The sequence below is a fragment of the Phascolarctos cinereus genome, unplaced genomic scaffold, assembly GCF_003287225.1.
Source record: "Phascolarctos cinereus isolate Bilbo 61053 unplaced genomic scaffold, phaCin_HiC Scaffold_4;HRSCAF=312, whole genome shotgun sequence".
Taxonomy (NCBI): Eukaryota; Metazoa; Chordata; class Mammalia; order Diprotodontia; family Phascolarctidae; genus Phascolarctos; species Phascolarctos cinereus.
The window spans coordinates 179,885,444-179,902,192 of NW_027555847.1; the positions used below are offsets into that span (position 1 = coordinate 179,885,444).

General features: G+C 39.5%; 1 protein-coding gene across 2 annotated transcripts in view; it reads right to left on the bottom strand.

The window, feature by feature from the left end:
• Positions 1-2,282, bottom strand: part of KANK1 (KN motif and ankyrin repeat domains 1) — a 251,539-nt gene extending 249,257 nt beyond the window's left edge. The window contains exon 1 of one of the 2 annotated variants that reach the window (XM_021001792.2): positions 2,120-2,282. The gene's annotated coding sequence lies outside the window, so the exon portion shown is untranslated. The remainder of the gene's footprint in view (positions 1-2,119) is intronic. The other variant, XM_021001791.2, reaches the window with a different exon arrangement.
• Positions 2,283-16,749: the final 14,467 nt, after the last annotated feature.

Sequence of the window (16,749 nt, forward strand, 5' to 3'; positions counted from 1 at the left end):
GTAATTTATGGGCTAGGCGGGACAGTAGTGCTGCAGGCAGAAAGCACAGTGCGCACTCATCCCCTGAGGGGGATAAAATGCATTCCTAATTTACATACCTTTAGAAGGAGACATTATTCCTCAGTGGCTGCTTCTCCCACCAAAGAAATTTTCAGCTTCAACAGCACAGCCCAAACAGAACTATTTTTTTCAACTCACCAGGCCACTTTTCTCCTCCAGCTTACTGCACAGTATAGGAAAAACTGAGACCCAACAGTGGTTAAATGACATGCCCAAGGTCACTTCAGTAATAGGCAGAAGCAACATTTGAACCCTGGTCCTCTAACTTCAGGCCTAGTAAGTGTTCTTTCCACTATACAACAACTATTATTCCCATTTTATAGATAAGGAAACTGAAACTTTGAGAAGTTAAGTAACCTATGTAAGGATAACAGATCTAAGTCAAATCCAAGACTCAAATTTAGATTTGAATCCAGATCTTCTGAATCCAAGGCCAATATTCTTTCCACTGCAGGTAAAGTATTATCTCATTCTCCCTCATTTCCTGCACATATATCTTTCTCATTCAGTCCAAATTTAAGATCACAGGTTTATGTGAAAAGCTTCCCAATGTAATATATTGTTCATATTATACAATATACATTGGGCTACCGTCAAATAGGAAAATAGGGAATCCCAACTGGAGAAGGAAGTTAGTGTTGAGAAGGGGGGACAAGTTGAAGAACAGCTAAGTGTCATTTAGTTCTTAAATTCATAATCAAATCCATCACAAATTGGGAAAGGGGACAAATTTAGAAGCAGTAGGAATCGCCCCTTTATAAAGGAGTATAGCAAAGCTCTCCATTTCCAGCCAGCAGATCTCTGTGAGCCAGACCACCCTGACCTACTTATTAATTAATAAGCAGAGATGAACAGGAGACTACAGTGCAGAAGCACTAGATGAGGCCCTATTTTTTTGTAAAAAGTTAACAGTCGCTTAATCAAAGCCTTCACTAAGTGATCCGAGGCTCAGCAGAGTGTTTGCCGGCTGATGTACAGCACCCAACGAGAGAAGTTTACTAACAAAGTTCCAAGAGAAACAGGCAGATAAGTTATGAATCATAATGGGAAAATTATGTGTGTGTGTAAGGTTTGGCTTTCCAGGGGTGGGTTGGGGAGGGGCTTGGGAAGCAGGGAATCCAGAAGTCGGGGTTTTTATTAACTATTATCCCCGGAGGCAAAGCCTCTCTGGTCTTACCCCAACAAAACCCGATATGCCATAAACAAAAGGAGTCTTCACCCCCACTGGCCTGGGCTCCAGACCTGGGTTGAATGGGAGGAGGCAAAGGAGGAAGGGAAGGAGGGAATGCAATTTCCCTCCCCAACTCCCTTGTCTAACCTACTTCTCTGGGCCGTAGCAATGTCAGCTGAAGGGGAATTCGAGACAACCTGCTGCCTGAGGGTTTAAACAGGAATGTAAATAGCAAAGCGAACCTTCTTCCCCTGCAGAAAGGAACTGGGGGGGGGGAGGAGGGGAGGAAACAAGTATGATCGCATTGGAAGAAGCCCCGACACTGGAAAGCCCCTTCCTCCACTACGAAAGAGCCCTGTGGCCATCGCCTTGTGCCCCTTGAGCCAGTCCCTCCCCTCACCCCTAGCCAAAGGCTGAGCAGGCTGCGGTCAGCAGTGCGCCGCCTCCCAGCCGGCTGACCGCTACCTCCTAACAGCCCGGCCCGCCTCCCTCTTTCCAACATCCCGACCGACCGGCTGTCTCCCTTCCCACAGTTCCTTTTGCAATAGGAAGGCAGAGAGCCCACCAACAGGAGAACCCCTGGGGTCCCAGGCGCAGCGAGGGAGCAGGGGGAGTGGAAGACCAGGTCAATGTAAAGTGTCCAGATGCGAGAGCAGCTGCCCCTACTCCGCCCTTTAGTAGGCATTCCTTCCTCCTTGCGGGCCAGCAAAGCGAGGAAGGGGAGGAAGGGTGCCGGCTTTCCCTTCCTCAAGTACCCTAAAGCCGTGCGCAAAGTTTGCCTCTCGCCCCAGGGCTTCCCCCAGGGGACCAGGTGCCGGCGTGCGTCAGCGCGCGCTGCCCCGCTCCGCCCCTGTGAGACAAGGCTCAGCTGCCCCTTCGCTTACTCACCTTTCGCTGCTCTTCTCAACCTGCAGCCGCGCGGAACCCGGGCGCAATGATGCTCCTCCTGCGGCTGCTGCAGCTGCTACTGCCCGGGACAGAGAGGGGAGAAGGCGGAGGGAGAAAGGGGCGGAGTTTGCGAGGGAGTCCTAAGCGCCAGAATTCAAACCCTCGACCATAGAGGGATTCCCCCCTTGCGTGCACTCCACTTCAGACGGAGAAGGCAGCGAGAAAAACGAAGAAAGGAAAAAAAGAAAGAAAGAAAGACCGAGCGTCCAGTGCGGACAGGAGACTTCTGTGTTGACTTCTTCCTCCGTCCAACCCTGCTTGGGTGATCCCGAGAGACACCTCTGGGCTGTGTGCTCGGCTGGCTGGTTAGCTCCTGCTCTCCTCCAAACTTCACCCTTTGCCAGTGTTCTTTGTAACTGCGAAATCGGCCACCGACTGTCCTTCAGTGCGCCTGCGCGCGCTGCCCCAACTCCACAATGCCACTCAGCTAACCTTACCCCCCACACCTCCTCCTCCTCCTCCTCCTCTCCCAGTCCCCGGACGCTTCTACAAGGAAAGGACTGAAAAGAAAGAGTGGCTGCAGCCTGTACACCTCCTTCGGTGGCAAAAGTGGGACCGAACCTTCAGTATGAGGGACGGATAAATTAGTTCAGCTTGGCTCACTGATCTCTGAGGCTGTGCTGAACTTCATGACCCGCATATCCTATTGTCACTCCTTAGTCTCCAGACTTTCCTGTGACCTTTTTTCTCTGCCTGGGCTTGCTTCTCACTGTCCCCACCCCATCTTCCCCCCAAAAGGAGGAGTTCAGAAGGTGGAAACTTGCCTTCTGCATCAATGAAGTGGACGAGTCACAATCCAGAGATTGGGGCACTATTCATTGCTGACCAAATGGTCACAGCAACCTCACACCCTCGCATATAACCAGGAATGGACTCCACCATCAATACTTATAGAGCTTCACACAGTTTATCTTTACAACTACCTTGCAAGGTAAGTAGTGCAAATTTTATTACCCCCATTTTACCAAAAAGCAAACTGAAGCTCTGGTCGAGTGACTTACCCAAGATCACCACATAGCTCAGCCAGGTTCAAACCGAGGTCTTCCACTAAACCCAGAACTTGAAAGACCTCTGTGATCTGCGGCAAGAAACCTAAACTGCGTTTCAGATTGCTTCTTGGTAAAACGGGGTAATAAAATTTGTTATTATCTAACTTGCTGGGTTTTTTATGAAGATAAGCAAATAACGTGTAAAACTTTTAATGCAGTGTCCTTAGGCTAGGTTTTCTGCATTACAATTTGATGCGACGAAGCCAGGCTTAGTAAATCGAGTTGACTTCCAAGTCAGGAAAACTTGAGCTCAGGTCCAGCTTTTGATACACACTGGATGCTGGGCAAGTAACTCAACCTCTGCTGGCCTCAGTATCCTCAACTGTAAAGTGGAGGTAATAACAGCACATCTCTCAGGGTTGTCTATGAAGATCAAATGAGATATTTGTTACAGCTTAACAAGAGCGACCGGCACATAGTGGGCCTTAGATAAATGTTTCTTCCCTTCCGCGCGTTTATCTGCCCACCTCCAAGAAACTAGTATAGGATAATTAAATGCTAAGTGTTGTATTACATACTAGAGTTGTAATAGGAACACAGTGAACAGTGATCAATGTGGCTGTGAGGAGAGGGCAGCTAGGTGGCGCAGTGGATAGATCCAAGTCTTCCTGACTGAGGCTTGTCTTCTATCCACTACACTTCTGTGCCTCTCCACACCTGCCTTGAGTTAGCAACCTACTAAAAATAAGTAAAATTTTTAAAAAATCATCTCAATCCAAAAGCTAAATAAATAAATAAATAGAATGGGGCGGCTAGGTGGCAAAGTGGATAGAGCATCACCCTGAAGTAGGAGGACCTGAGTTCAAATTTGGCCTCAGATCCTTAGCTATGTGAACCCTGGGCAAGTCACTTAATCCTGATTGCCTCCAAAAGTGACAAAACAAACAAACAAAAAAATAACTAAGAATTTTTGTGCTGAATCTTGGTAGTGCCTTTTTTTATTTTTATTTTTTGAGAATGGAAAAGGGTTTATTATAAGTACATCAAGGTAGCAACACATTGAAGGCTGATCACTGGAGATCAGTGATGGTTAAGAGATGGAGCCAGCTTTTTTTTTTTATAACTTATATAATGAGATAAAGACAATTCAGTTAGGTCCACATCACCAAAAGAGGTCTGGTCCTTGCATCTCAGTGCTTCCCCAAGGTAAGAGTACATGTGCATCTTGTTTGTTGTTCTTGTTGTTTTTAATGCCTAGTTTCTCTAAACTTTTTATTTTTTTTTCTGTGAAGGTTAAATGATATCTTAATACATACATCTTGAGTTGATTTTTAAAAGTCCAACTTTAGTAGGTTCTTTAAAAGCAGGCTACTACATGAATAAGCTGTACTATTTGTTACTGAAAGACTTTACCCTAGTCCAGGAAATTTGAGACAGGGTATTTATCATTTTAATCTTCACTATCATCATTAAACATTCATTGAGTCTTCAAAAGGTGTAGGGCAATCTACTAGGAGCTACTGTAGAGGGATTATGTGCAGACAGCTGACACATTAGCCATAGAGCATGTGCTATAGATTGTCTTCCCACTACAGTAATTACTAGTGTCATCCACTCAGTTTTTCAGAGAAACATTAATCATGTGAACTTTTGACTGTGACTTCCCTAACACCATTCTCTAACCCCCCAAAGCCAAACATAGGAACAACTTGTGGTATAAATCACATGGAAACTTTAATGAACTGTATCTATCTTACATGGGATCATGTATTCAACATGATGTTCAGTGGACGTGGAGTCAGGAAGACTTCATTTAAAATCATTCTTCTCAAGCTAGCTGTAGGACCCTGGGCAAGTCACTTACCTCTCTGAGCATCAGTTTCTGCATTTGTAACAGAGAGATAAACCTATAGTACCTGCCTCATAGGGTGGTTGTGAAGCTTTAATCAAAAATATGCCTAGAGCTCTTTGTAAACGTTAAGTTGATATATGAATGTGAGTAATTGTTTTTATTTATGAAAGTGCAGAAACCAGTATATAAAAGCTCAGTCACCTGTCTCAAGAATGTATGTGCCAATTTGCTTATAGTATCAGCCTTTATGTCTGAACTGGTACATACATTCTTTAGATATAAAAGTTGATACTATCAGCAAATTAGGACAGCAAGTAATAGTTTACCTGTCAGATCTATGGAGAATGGAAGAATTTATTACCAAACAAGAAATAGAGAATATTATGAAATGTAAAATGGATAACTTTGATTACATTAAATTAAAAAAGCTTTTGCACAAACAAAGCCAATATAAGCAAGATTAGAAGGAAACAGGAAGCTGGGAAACAATTTTTATAGCCAGTGTCTCTGATAAAGGCCTCATCTCTAAAAGATATAGAGAACTGAGTCAAATTTATAAGAATACAAGTGATTCTCCAGTTGATAAATGGTCAAAGGATATGAACAGGCAGTTTTCAGATGAAGAAATTAAAGCTATCTATAGTCACATTTTTAAAATGCTCTAAATCACTGTTGATTAGAGAAATGCAAATCAAAACAACTCTGAGGTACCACAAAACAGGAAAATGATAAATGTTGGAGATGTAGGAAAATTGGTACACTAATAATGCGTTGTTGGTGGAGTTGTGAACTGATCCAGCCATTCTGGAGAGCAATTTGGAACTATGCCCAAAGGACTATAAAACTGTATATACCTGTGACCCAGGAATACCACTTCTAAGTCTGTATTCCAAAGAGATCATAAAAATAAGAAAAGGACCCACATATGCAAAAATATTTATAGCAGCCCTTTCCGTGGTGGCCAAGAATTGAAAATTGAGGAGATGCCCATCAGTTGGGGAATGGCTGAACAAGTTGTGGTATATGAATAATGGAATACTATTGTGCTATAAGAAATGATGAGCAGGTGGACTTCAGAAAAACTTGGAAAGACTACGTGAACTGATGCTGAGTGAAGTAAGCAGAAGCAGGGGGACATGGTACACAGTAACAGCAACATTATGTGATGACCAATTGTGATAGACTTAGTTCTCAGCAATGCAAAGATCTGAAAAAATTCCAAAAGATTCATGATGGAAAATGCTGTCTACATCCAGAGAAAGAACTGTGGAGTCTGAATGTACAGTGAAGCATACTATTATCTCTCTCTCTCTGTGTTTCTTCTTTCTCATGATTTTTCCCTTCGGTTCTAATTCTTATTTAAAACATGACTAATATGGAAATATGTTTAATATGAGAATGTATATATGTACAGCCTTTATCAAATTGCATGCCATCTTGGAGAGGGAGCAGGAGAGGAAGGGGCAGAAAATTTAGAACTCCAAATCTTATAGAAATGAATGTTAACAACTAAAATTAAATAAATTTAATAATAAAAAAGGAATGTATGTACCACTGATGAGTAGAGCCACCAGTATTTCTGGTCCCTCTTATAGGGACATAAGCTGCTTACTTGAATAACTTGGCTATAAGATGAGCCCCAATACACTGTGAAATTATACTTAGAAATCAGTCACCAAATATTTGTTAAGCCCTTACTATGTGCCAACCACTGTACAAAATCAAGCAAAAAGAAGGACAGTTCCTACCTTGAAGGAGGGCATTACCCCATGGGGAAAGATAATACATAAAAGGAAATTGAAGGGAGGGTCACAAAGGTGAAACCTGCAAGTGCAGCCTGGTAAGAAATGAAGAGATGTTTGGCCCGGGTGCCCTTGATAAATGGAGGTTCTAGGAGGAGCCACCCAATCAGAGGGAGAAGCCATAGGGGCAGAGATTACTTCCAGTAGTGTTAGTTACAGTGAGTCTGAAATTTAAAAGCCACTCTTACCAGAGGTCTTTCCCTGTCCTTCCTTCCTCTACCCCACCCCCACCCCAGGGACTTTTGCTCTAAGGTTAATTTGTATCTACTTTGTCTGGATATTGTATATACTTATATGTTTACTTATTATCTCTGGTATTAGAATGTAAACTCTTTCAGAACTGAGACTTTTCACTTTTTATATTCCCCAGGCTTTTAGTACTGTGCCTAGCCAATAGTAAGTACTTAATTAATGTCTGCGATTGATTTTGAGCATTTGTAAACATTCCAGATCTGGCACCTACCACTAGGGAAACCGAGGAAATTACCGTTATTAGTGTTTCAGGAGTCTGCACTCCTCTGTCTCCTCACTCAGCTAGACTTCCCAAGCTTCCTTGATCATCATTGCTTTCCATGAAATGACCCTTTGCCTTCAACATAAAGTGAATGAACAACTTATCCAATGAATACATTTATGCACAACTTGTACATTTGCCTATAGGAGTTTTATTAGTTCTGTCCTTCTCTGTATTGTCTGTCTAATAAGCTCTTTGAGAACAGAGAAAGAATTCAAAGAATATTAAAAGAAATATTCAGAAAATCTGTGATTTCATCAGCATACAGGACTGCTATTGTGGGATCTCCCTCCATGAAACTAGATCATAAATGAGAATGGAACTCATGTCATCCTGATTCCAAGCCCAGCATGCAAACTCTTCTGTCAAAAGTTGCTTCTCAGGGACCTACCATATGCTATAATTAAACATAAAAATAATTTTAAAATTATCCCTTTACATAGCAAGATTTTTATTTTTTACTTATGCATAAAAAAAAGTACAATCCTTTATCTGCACTTTGCAGTTGAGGAAATGGTATAGCAGTCATTCTACCTAGCAGTAAAGAGTAAATTCATTGTAGCATCAGAACTAGAAATTAAGCTCATGGAAACCTTTCGAGAAAAGGTGAGGACAAAGACAATAATAATAATAGCACTAAAAGGCTGGCTTGTTTTTGTGCATTTTATTATTGTTCAAAATAACTCAGTTAAAGATACAGGCAATTTGATGATGCAATGGATAGTTCTCTAGAATTGGTTCCAGGAAGACTTGAGTTCAAATCTTGCCTTACTTAGACTTACTTAGCTGTGTGACCCTGGGCAAGTCATTTAACTTCTAGAGACTCAGTTTCCTCATCTGTAAAATGGAGATAATAATGATACCTACATATCAAATGAGATACCATATGTAAGGTGTTTTGCAAACCTTGAAGTGTTAGAGTATTAATTATTAGCCTTCACATAGTCCTTTCTTTTTTTTTTAATTTACCTTTGACAATGAAATAAACTATAGTTTATATAACTAAGTGTTGGTTGACTAAGATCCTTTGGTCAAATTGGACTAAGAGGATCCCTTTCTATTTCTAATAAGTTATGGACCAGCAGTATTTAGGCAGACGGACAGATAAAATTCTTGTCTCACTATTCCTGCCAAGACTGAGGGAAAGAGCCCCCAGTCCGGTGGTGTTCTGGGGTTGTCAGTCCCTTCTCTCATTTATTTCCTGGCTCTTCTCATCTTCTCAGAAGTGATTAATAGCTCAAATGATATCCCTACCCACCCACAGCTTGAGTGTCTGTTTTACACTTTAACAGACAACCCATGAGGGGCAGCTAGATGGTGCAATGGAGAGAGCACCGGCCCTGGAGTCAGGCATTTTTAGGTAGCTAGGTGGCACAATATATAGAGTAGTGGGCCTGGAGTCAGGAGGACTTGAGTTCAAATCCGGCCTTAGACACATAACACTCACTAGCTATGTGACCTTGGGCAAGTCACTTAAACCCATTGCCTAGCCCCCCCCCGGCCAAAAAAAAAATAGACAACCCATGTGCGGACATGCATGACCTATATGGGCAGTACACATCTTACATATAAATTCTTTAAGGAGAAGGGAATAAGCATTTATATAATGACTATTATATGCCAGTCACTGTGCTAAATTCTTTATAAATATCATCTCGTTTTATCTGCATAACAACTCGGGGGTTGGGGGGGAATTGGGGAGGGGGTGTCGGTATTATTGTTATCCCCATTTTACAGTTGTGGAAATTGTAAGTAACTTAAGTAACTTGTACCAGGTCAAATGCTAGCCCATGTCTGAAGCCCCATTTGATTTCAGGTCTTCCTGAGTCCAGGCCCAACACTCCATACATTGTGCTCCCAGGGCCCAGAACAGTTAGTTAGTTACAGGCTCTTAGCAAAAGTAAAATTGAATTAGAGGAATTATTTTTTAAAAAAGGGTAAAACAGATTTATTCAGGTATATTTTGCCCATTTACCAGGGGAAAAAATGTCAGTTATGTGAAGAATTTTCATTTAGAATTCCCTGAAACAACAAAAACACGAGGAAAAAATATTGATTCAGTGAACAAATAAACCAGGCAAAGATAGAGGGTCCACCCTGCCCCTCACCTCCCAATCGTCAAGCATGTAATCTTCTTTTCTGTATATACCTGTCTTATAATGCACAAGAAAGTCTGAGCAAATATTTACTTTTGAGATCAGACAAGCTCACACAAATAACAGGTCTCACAATGAATGACATGAAAGAACTTCCTCTTTTCCTGGATGATGTGCTAATCATTGCCCTTTCTTCTAGACACAGAGATAGTGTTTGATAGGTCAACATATGTTTCAACTTTTCCTAGTGCTGTCTTGAACTGCACATTGAAGGTAATTTTGCTCATTTTACTAAGGCAAGTTGAGAAGTTTTTCTTTTTTAAAAATATTTTATTGATTTTTTTTACATTGTCTAGATTTCACCCAATATCTTCCCCTATGCTCTTTCAAAGAACCTTCCCTTATAACAAAAAAATTTTAAAAAATAAAAATAAAAAGAGGAAGAGAAAAAAAATCAGAAAGATTGATCATACATTAAAAAATTCTGATATTATATATATTTTACACTTGTGAACCCCTCCCCCACTTCTACAAAGGAATGGAGAGTAATATCTTTTCAAGTTTCTTCTTTGCGGCCAAATTTGTTCTTTGTAATTTTGCAACATCCATTTTCAATTGTTTAATGATCAGTCTTTCCATTTACATTGTTATAGTTATTGTGTGTATAGTTTTCTTGGCTCTGCTTACATTGTTCTACATCACTTCAAGTAATTCTTTCCGTGCTTCTCTGTACTCATCAGATTTGTTATTTCTTACAGCTTGTTAATCTTGGATTACACTCATGTACTGCATTTTGTTTAGCCATGCCCCAATCTGTGGACATCTATTCTGTTTCCAATTCTTTGCTACCACAAAAAGTGTTCCTACAAGTATTTCAGGTTACATGCAGCCTATTTGATAGAGGTAATAGCAAAAGACAAAACAGATAATTTTCATTACATGAAATTGAAAAGTTTTCGCACAAACAAAATTAATGCACCTAGAATAAGAAAGGAAGTAGTCAACTTAGAAAAAAAATCTTTGTATCACATTTCTCAGATAAGAGTTTGGCATTCAATATATAATGACAACTAACAGAAATTTGGGCTGCTAGGTAGTATAGTGGGTAGAGTACTGGGCCTGAAGTCAGAAAAACTCTTCTTCCTAAGTTCAAATCTGGCCTCAGGCACTATCTTTCTGACCCTGGACAAGTCAAGTTAATCTTGTTTGCCTCAGTTTCCTCATTTACAAAATGAGCTGGAGAAGGTATAGCAAACCATTCCAGTATCTTTGCCAAGAAAACCCCAAATGAAGTCAAAAGAGTCAGGTGTGACTCAATCTAACACAACAGAAATTTATAAGACCAAAAACCATTCCTCAGTAGGTCAAAGGACATGAACAAGTAGGTCTCAAGAGAAGAAATGTGAGCTTTGCAGCTAGGTCCCAGTTAGTATGAATAATGGATCTTTTGACATGGTCACATGTATTTAAATTATCACTCTTTGAAGTTATAATTTTGTAAAATATGGTCACTGGTTTTAGCCCAATGACAATAGGCAACACAAATTCAAATAGGGAACTCATTATTCACACTAATCAGGATCTAGTTATTTTAACAACCATATAAAATGTTCCAAATTACTAATCTCAAGAGAGATGCAAATCAAAATAATCCTAAGGATGCACCTCATACTCAGCAAATCGGCAAAAAATGATGAAATATGGGGAGTAGTCAATTTTTGAGGGATTATAGGAAGACAAGTGCCTAATGCATTGTTGATGTAGCTGTGAATTAATACACATTTTGGAAAGCAACTTGGCATTAAAGCCAATAAACTTTTATGGAGCACCTACTATGTGCCAGGCACTGTGCTAAATGCTGGGAATACAAATATGAAAAAGGATAGATGGTCCCTGCCTTCAAGGAGCTCACAGTCTAATGGGGAGATAGCATGCAAAAGGCTAGGTACAAACAAGCTATATACAGGATAAATAGAATAATAAACAAACAAATAAATAATCAACAGAGGGAAGGCATTTGAATTAACAGGGATTAGGAAAGGCTTCCTGTAGGAAGGGGGATTTTAGCCAAGATTTGGAAGCTAGGAAGTGGAAATGAAGAGGTGAGAACATTCCAGGCACCAGGGACAGCCAGTGCAACATGGAGTGTCTTGTTTTAGAAATGGCAAGGAAGACAATGTCATTGGATCAAAGTGTACTCATGGGGTGAGGGGAGAGTATTAAGCGTAAAAAAGGGGGAAGGGTAAGATTCAGGAAACTAGGTTTCAAAGAGCATAATGTGAAATAGTTTCTACCCCCAAAGAGTTTACAATCTAGTAAGTGGAAGATGCTATTATATAAAGAAGTGTTATGCAAAGTAGAGTATAAAAGTGCATAAAAGAAATTCAAACAAAGTGCTATGAGGATTCAGAGGAAGGAGAGCTCATTTCTTATTGGACAGAATCAGAGAAGCCTTCATGAAAAGGTAGCATAGGAACTGTGACTTGAACAGTAGGAATTTTAACAGAAGGAGCCATGGAAGGAGGGTGTTAGTAAAGGTAGAGAAGTATAGGGGAAATTAGAAGGAGGCATAGTCTAGTTTAGCCAGGACATATGGTACCTGATAGAAGGGAGAGAGAAAATGTTGGAAAGGTAAATTGGAGCCAGATAATGGAGGACCTTGAATGTTAAACTAATTTTTTGGTAGGTAACAGAAAATTTTAGAATTGGAGAGGACCTTGTAGATCATTGAGTCTTACCTTTTTATCCTACAATTGAGGAAAGTATGTCCTAAGAGGTTAAGTACCTTGCCTAAGACCACACAGGTTTTTTTTATATTAAATAGTAAAATAAAGCTTCATACGCTGGTCCCCTGACTCTAAACATAGCCATCTTTTCATTGCATCATTCTGGTCTCAAACAAATCTTATGTTGAACTGTACCTGATGGATCTTTAAGTCCTTATCAGTGGGTCACAGGGATTTAAGGTGAAGATCAGAGCTCAGAAGTAGCCAGGCTCTATTTTCAATCTATAATGGCATCATATTTCTTCCTCTTATACTACCCTCCACCAAAAACATGTCTTAAGTGAAATAAAAATAATTATAATAATCATCACTTAAGGAATCATAAATCTTCAAGATTTTCAAAGCACTTGCCTTTTTGTGCTTCTCTTGAGTCTTCTGTTTGAACGTCAAATTTTCTGTTCAGCTCTGGTCTTTTCATCAGCAATGCTTGGAAGTCCTCTCATTAAATATCCATTTTCCCCCTGAAGGATTATACTCAGATTTTCTGTGTAGGTAATTCTTATTTGTAATCCTGCTTCTTTGTCTTCTGGAATATCTTATTCCAAGCCTTTCACTCCTTCAACATGGAAGTCTTGTGTGATCCTGACTGTGGCTCCATGATATTTGAATTATTTATTTCTGGCTGCTTGAAATATTTTCTCTTTGATCTGAGCTCTGGAATTTGGTTATAATGTTCCAAGGAGTTTTCATTTCTCTTTCAGGAGATGATTAGTAGATTCTTTCAATTTATATTTTGCTATCTGAGTCTAAGATATTGGTATAGTTTTCCTTAATAATTTCTTAAAATATGTCTAGGCTCTTCCTTTGATCATGGCTTTCAGATAGTCAATATATCTCTCCTCAATCTATTTTCCAGGTCAGTTGTTACTTTATCTGATTTGAGGAAAGAGAATAAGCATGCATTAAGTGCCTACTGTGTGCTAGGCACTGTACTAAATGCTTTACAAATATTTTCTCATTTTATCCTCAAAACAGCTCTGCAGTGTAGGTGCAGTTATTATCCCCATTTTATAGTTGAGGAAAATGAGGCAAATAGAGGTTAAGTGAATTGCATAGGGACATACAGTGCACATGTCAGAAGAAAAACTTGAGGGTTGGGGCAGAGCCAAGATGGTGGATTAGAGGCAACCCAGTTTAACTCTCTCAACATTCCCTTCCAAACAACTTTAAAATAATGCCTCAAATAGAATTTTGGAGTAGCAGAGCCAACAAGAGGTCAGGGTCCTGTTTTTCCAGTCTAAGAAAACTTAGGAAGTTAGCAAGAGAAATTGGTGAGACTGGGGTGAAAGCCTGTCTGGAGCCTACACACTAGGTGGCTGCGATGGCAGCCACAGCAGCAAGTTCAGGAGCTCTCAGCCCAGAGACAGGAAGGAGGTAAGACAATTGCTCAGAAAGAGACTAAAGGGGACCCTTTGCTGGCACTGGCACTGACCCTGAATATAGCTGGCACTGATTAACAACTCTGTTGCCCATACCCAGTTCTGAGTCTCAGTTCCAGGGTGGACAGGAGCAGTGAAGGTCAGTCACAAGGAAGCAAGGGCCCTGGTCACAGTTCCAAGACAAAAATCTTGTGGATGCAAAGGAGCTCTATCTGGGGAAAGACCAAGAGACCAGTGACCATACCTCTTCCATGATCACATCACCTTGGAGTCACTAAAAACTTGAAGATCCTCCCAGAACTAGCTCTGAAAAAAGCAGTGAAAAAAAGACTAAAGCTTGGGACAGTCCCCACCTGCAGGTAAACAGAGCACAACTTTAACAAAAAGGTAAAAATCAGGAAGTAGACTGGAAAATGAGCAAACAATAAAAAAAAAAGGACATGACCATAAAAATCAGCTATGGTGACAAGGAGGATCAAGACACAGACTCAGAAGACAACAATGTGAAAGCAGTTACAAACAAAGCCTCAAAGAGAAATGTTATTGGACCCAAGGCGGACAAGATTTTCTGGAAGACTTAAAGAAAGAGATAAGAGTGATAGAGGAAAAGTTAGGAAAATAAATGAGAATGATGCAAGAAAATTATGAAAAGAAAATTAACAGCTTTTTAAAAAAAAAAGCACCAAAAAATACTGAAGAAAATAATACCTTAAAAAACAGAATTGGCCTAATTGTAAAAGAGGCATAGGAATTCACTAAAGGAAAGAACTCCTTAAAAAGCATAATTGTCTAAATAGAAGAAAAGCTACAAAATCTTGCTGAAGAAAATAATTACTTAAAAATTAGAATTGGACAAATTGTAGCTAGTGACTCCATGAGACATCAAGGAACAATAAACAAAACCAAAAGAATGAAAAAATGGAAGAAAATGTGAAATATCTCATCAAACAATATCAACTAACCTGGAAAATAGATTGAGGAGAGATATATTGGACTATCTGAAAGCCATGATCAAAGAAAAGCCTAGACTCATATTTCAAGAAATTATTAAGGAAAACTATCCCAATATGTTAGATCCAGAGAGTAAAATATAAATTGAAAGAATCCGCTAATCATCTCCTGAAAGAGAAAATGAAAACTTCCTGGAACATTATAACCAGATTGCAGAGCTCAGATCAAAGAGAAAATATTTCAAGCAGCCAGAAATAAATAATTCAAATATCATGGAGCCACAATCAGGATCAAACAAGACTTAGCAGCTTCCATGTTAAAGGAGTGAAAGGCTTGGAATATGATATTCCAGAAGACAAAGAAGCTAGGATTGCAAATAAGAATTACCTACACAGAAAAACTGAGTGTAATCCTTCAGGGGGAAAAATGGATATTTAATGAGAAGACTTCCAAGCATTGCTGATGAAAAGACCAGAGCTGAATAGAAAATTTGACATTCAAACAGAAAACTCAAGAGAAGCACAAAAAGTTAAACATGAAAGAGTTATGACTGATTAAAAGGGTCTCAATAAAGTTAAACTGCTTACATTCTGAAGATGATACATTTAACTCCCAAAACCTTTATCACTATTAGGGCAGTTAAAAGGAGTTTACGTAGAGACAGAGGGCATAGATGTGAGTCAATTATGTTGGAATGATCTCAAAAAAAAAATGAAAAGGTGAGAAAGAGGGATGCAGTGGGAGAAGGAGGAAAGGAGTGGCAGAATGTGAAAATTTTTCTTATATGAAAGAGGTGTGCAAGGAACTTTTACAATGGAAAGGAAAATGTTGGGATATGTGGTGGGCAATGCTTGAACTTCATTCTTTTTGGAATTGTTTCAGAGAGGAAAGAATATATAAACACACACACACACACACACACACACACACACACACACACACCCCTACACACACATATAGGGTATAGAAATATAACTTACCCAATAGGGAAATAGGAGGAAAAAGGGAGAAGGGAGGAATAAGAGGAAATAATAATAATAGGAAATAATAAGATGAAAAGGGAGGGGATGATAAAAGGAAAGATAGCTTAAGGGAAGCAATAGTTAGAAAGAAAATAAACTTTTGATAAGGGATAGGATAAAAAGAGAGGAAAGAAGGAACAGAAAAAATAAGATAGACAAAAAAACACAGTTAATAATCGTAACTGTGAATGTGAAAATGGAATGAGTTTACCTATAAAATGGAAACAGCAGAATGGTTTAGAAACCAGAATGCAATAAGATGTTGTTTATAAAAGACACACTTGAAACAGAAAGACATACACAGAGTTAGAATAAAGGGCTGGAACAGAATGTAATATGCTTCAGCATATTTAAAAAAAAAAGGCAAGGGGGCAGCTAGATGGTGAAATGGATAGAGCACTGACCCTGGAGTCAGGAGGACCTGAGCTCAAATCTGGCCTCAGACACATAATACTTACTAGCTGTGTGACCCTGGGCAAGTCACTTAACCCCATTGCTTAGTGCAAAAAAAAAAGGCAGCTTAGGTGGCACATAGAGCACCAGCCCCAGAGTCTGAGGACCTGAGTTCAAATTTCGCCTCAGACACTTATTAGCGGTGTGACCCTGTGCAAATCACTTAACCCTGAATACCTAGGGGAAAAAAAGAAGAAAGAAAATGAACATTATACATCATGACTAATGGGAAAATATGCTTAATATGAATGTATAAGTAGAGCCTATATCCGATTGCACACCATCTTGTGGAGGGAGGAGAGGGAGAAAATTTAAAACTCAAAATCTTATGGAAGTGAATGTTGAAAACTGAAAATAAATAAATAAAATATTTTTTAAAAAGGGCAGGGGTAGCAATCATGATCTCAAAGCAAAAGCAAAAATAGACCTAATTAAAAGTGATAATCAGGGAAACTACATTTTGTTAAAAGGTACCATAGACAATGAAGTAATATTTAAAAACATTTTACAGAAAGTTTTTCTGATAAAGGCTTCATTTCTCAAATATATACTGAGTATAAAACTGTCATACTACCTCTCAACTATTATGTATTACAGGTATTATTACCCATTTTATTCAAACTATTTAAGTTCAGAATAAAAATAATAGCAGCTAGTAAGATCCAGCATCACCACTCTCCCCACTTCTTTTGCCTGACTAAGCATTGGCCTTTGTCCTTGACTTAG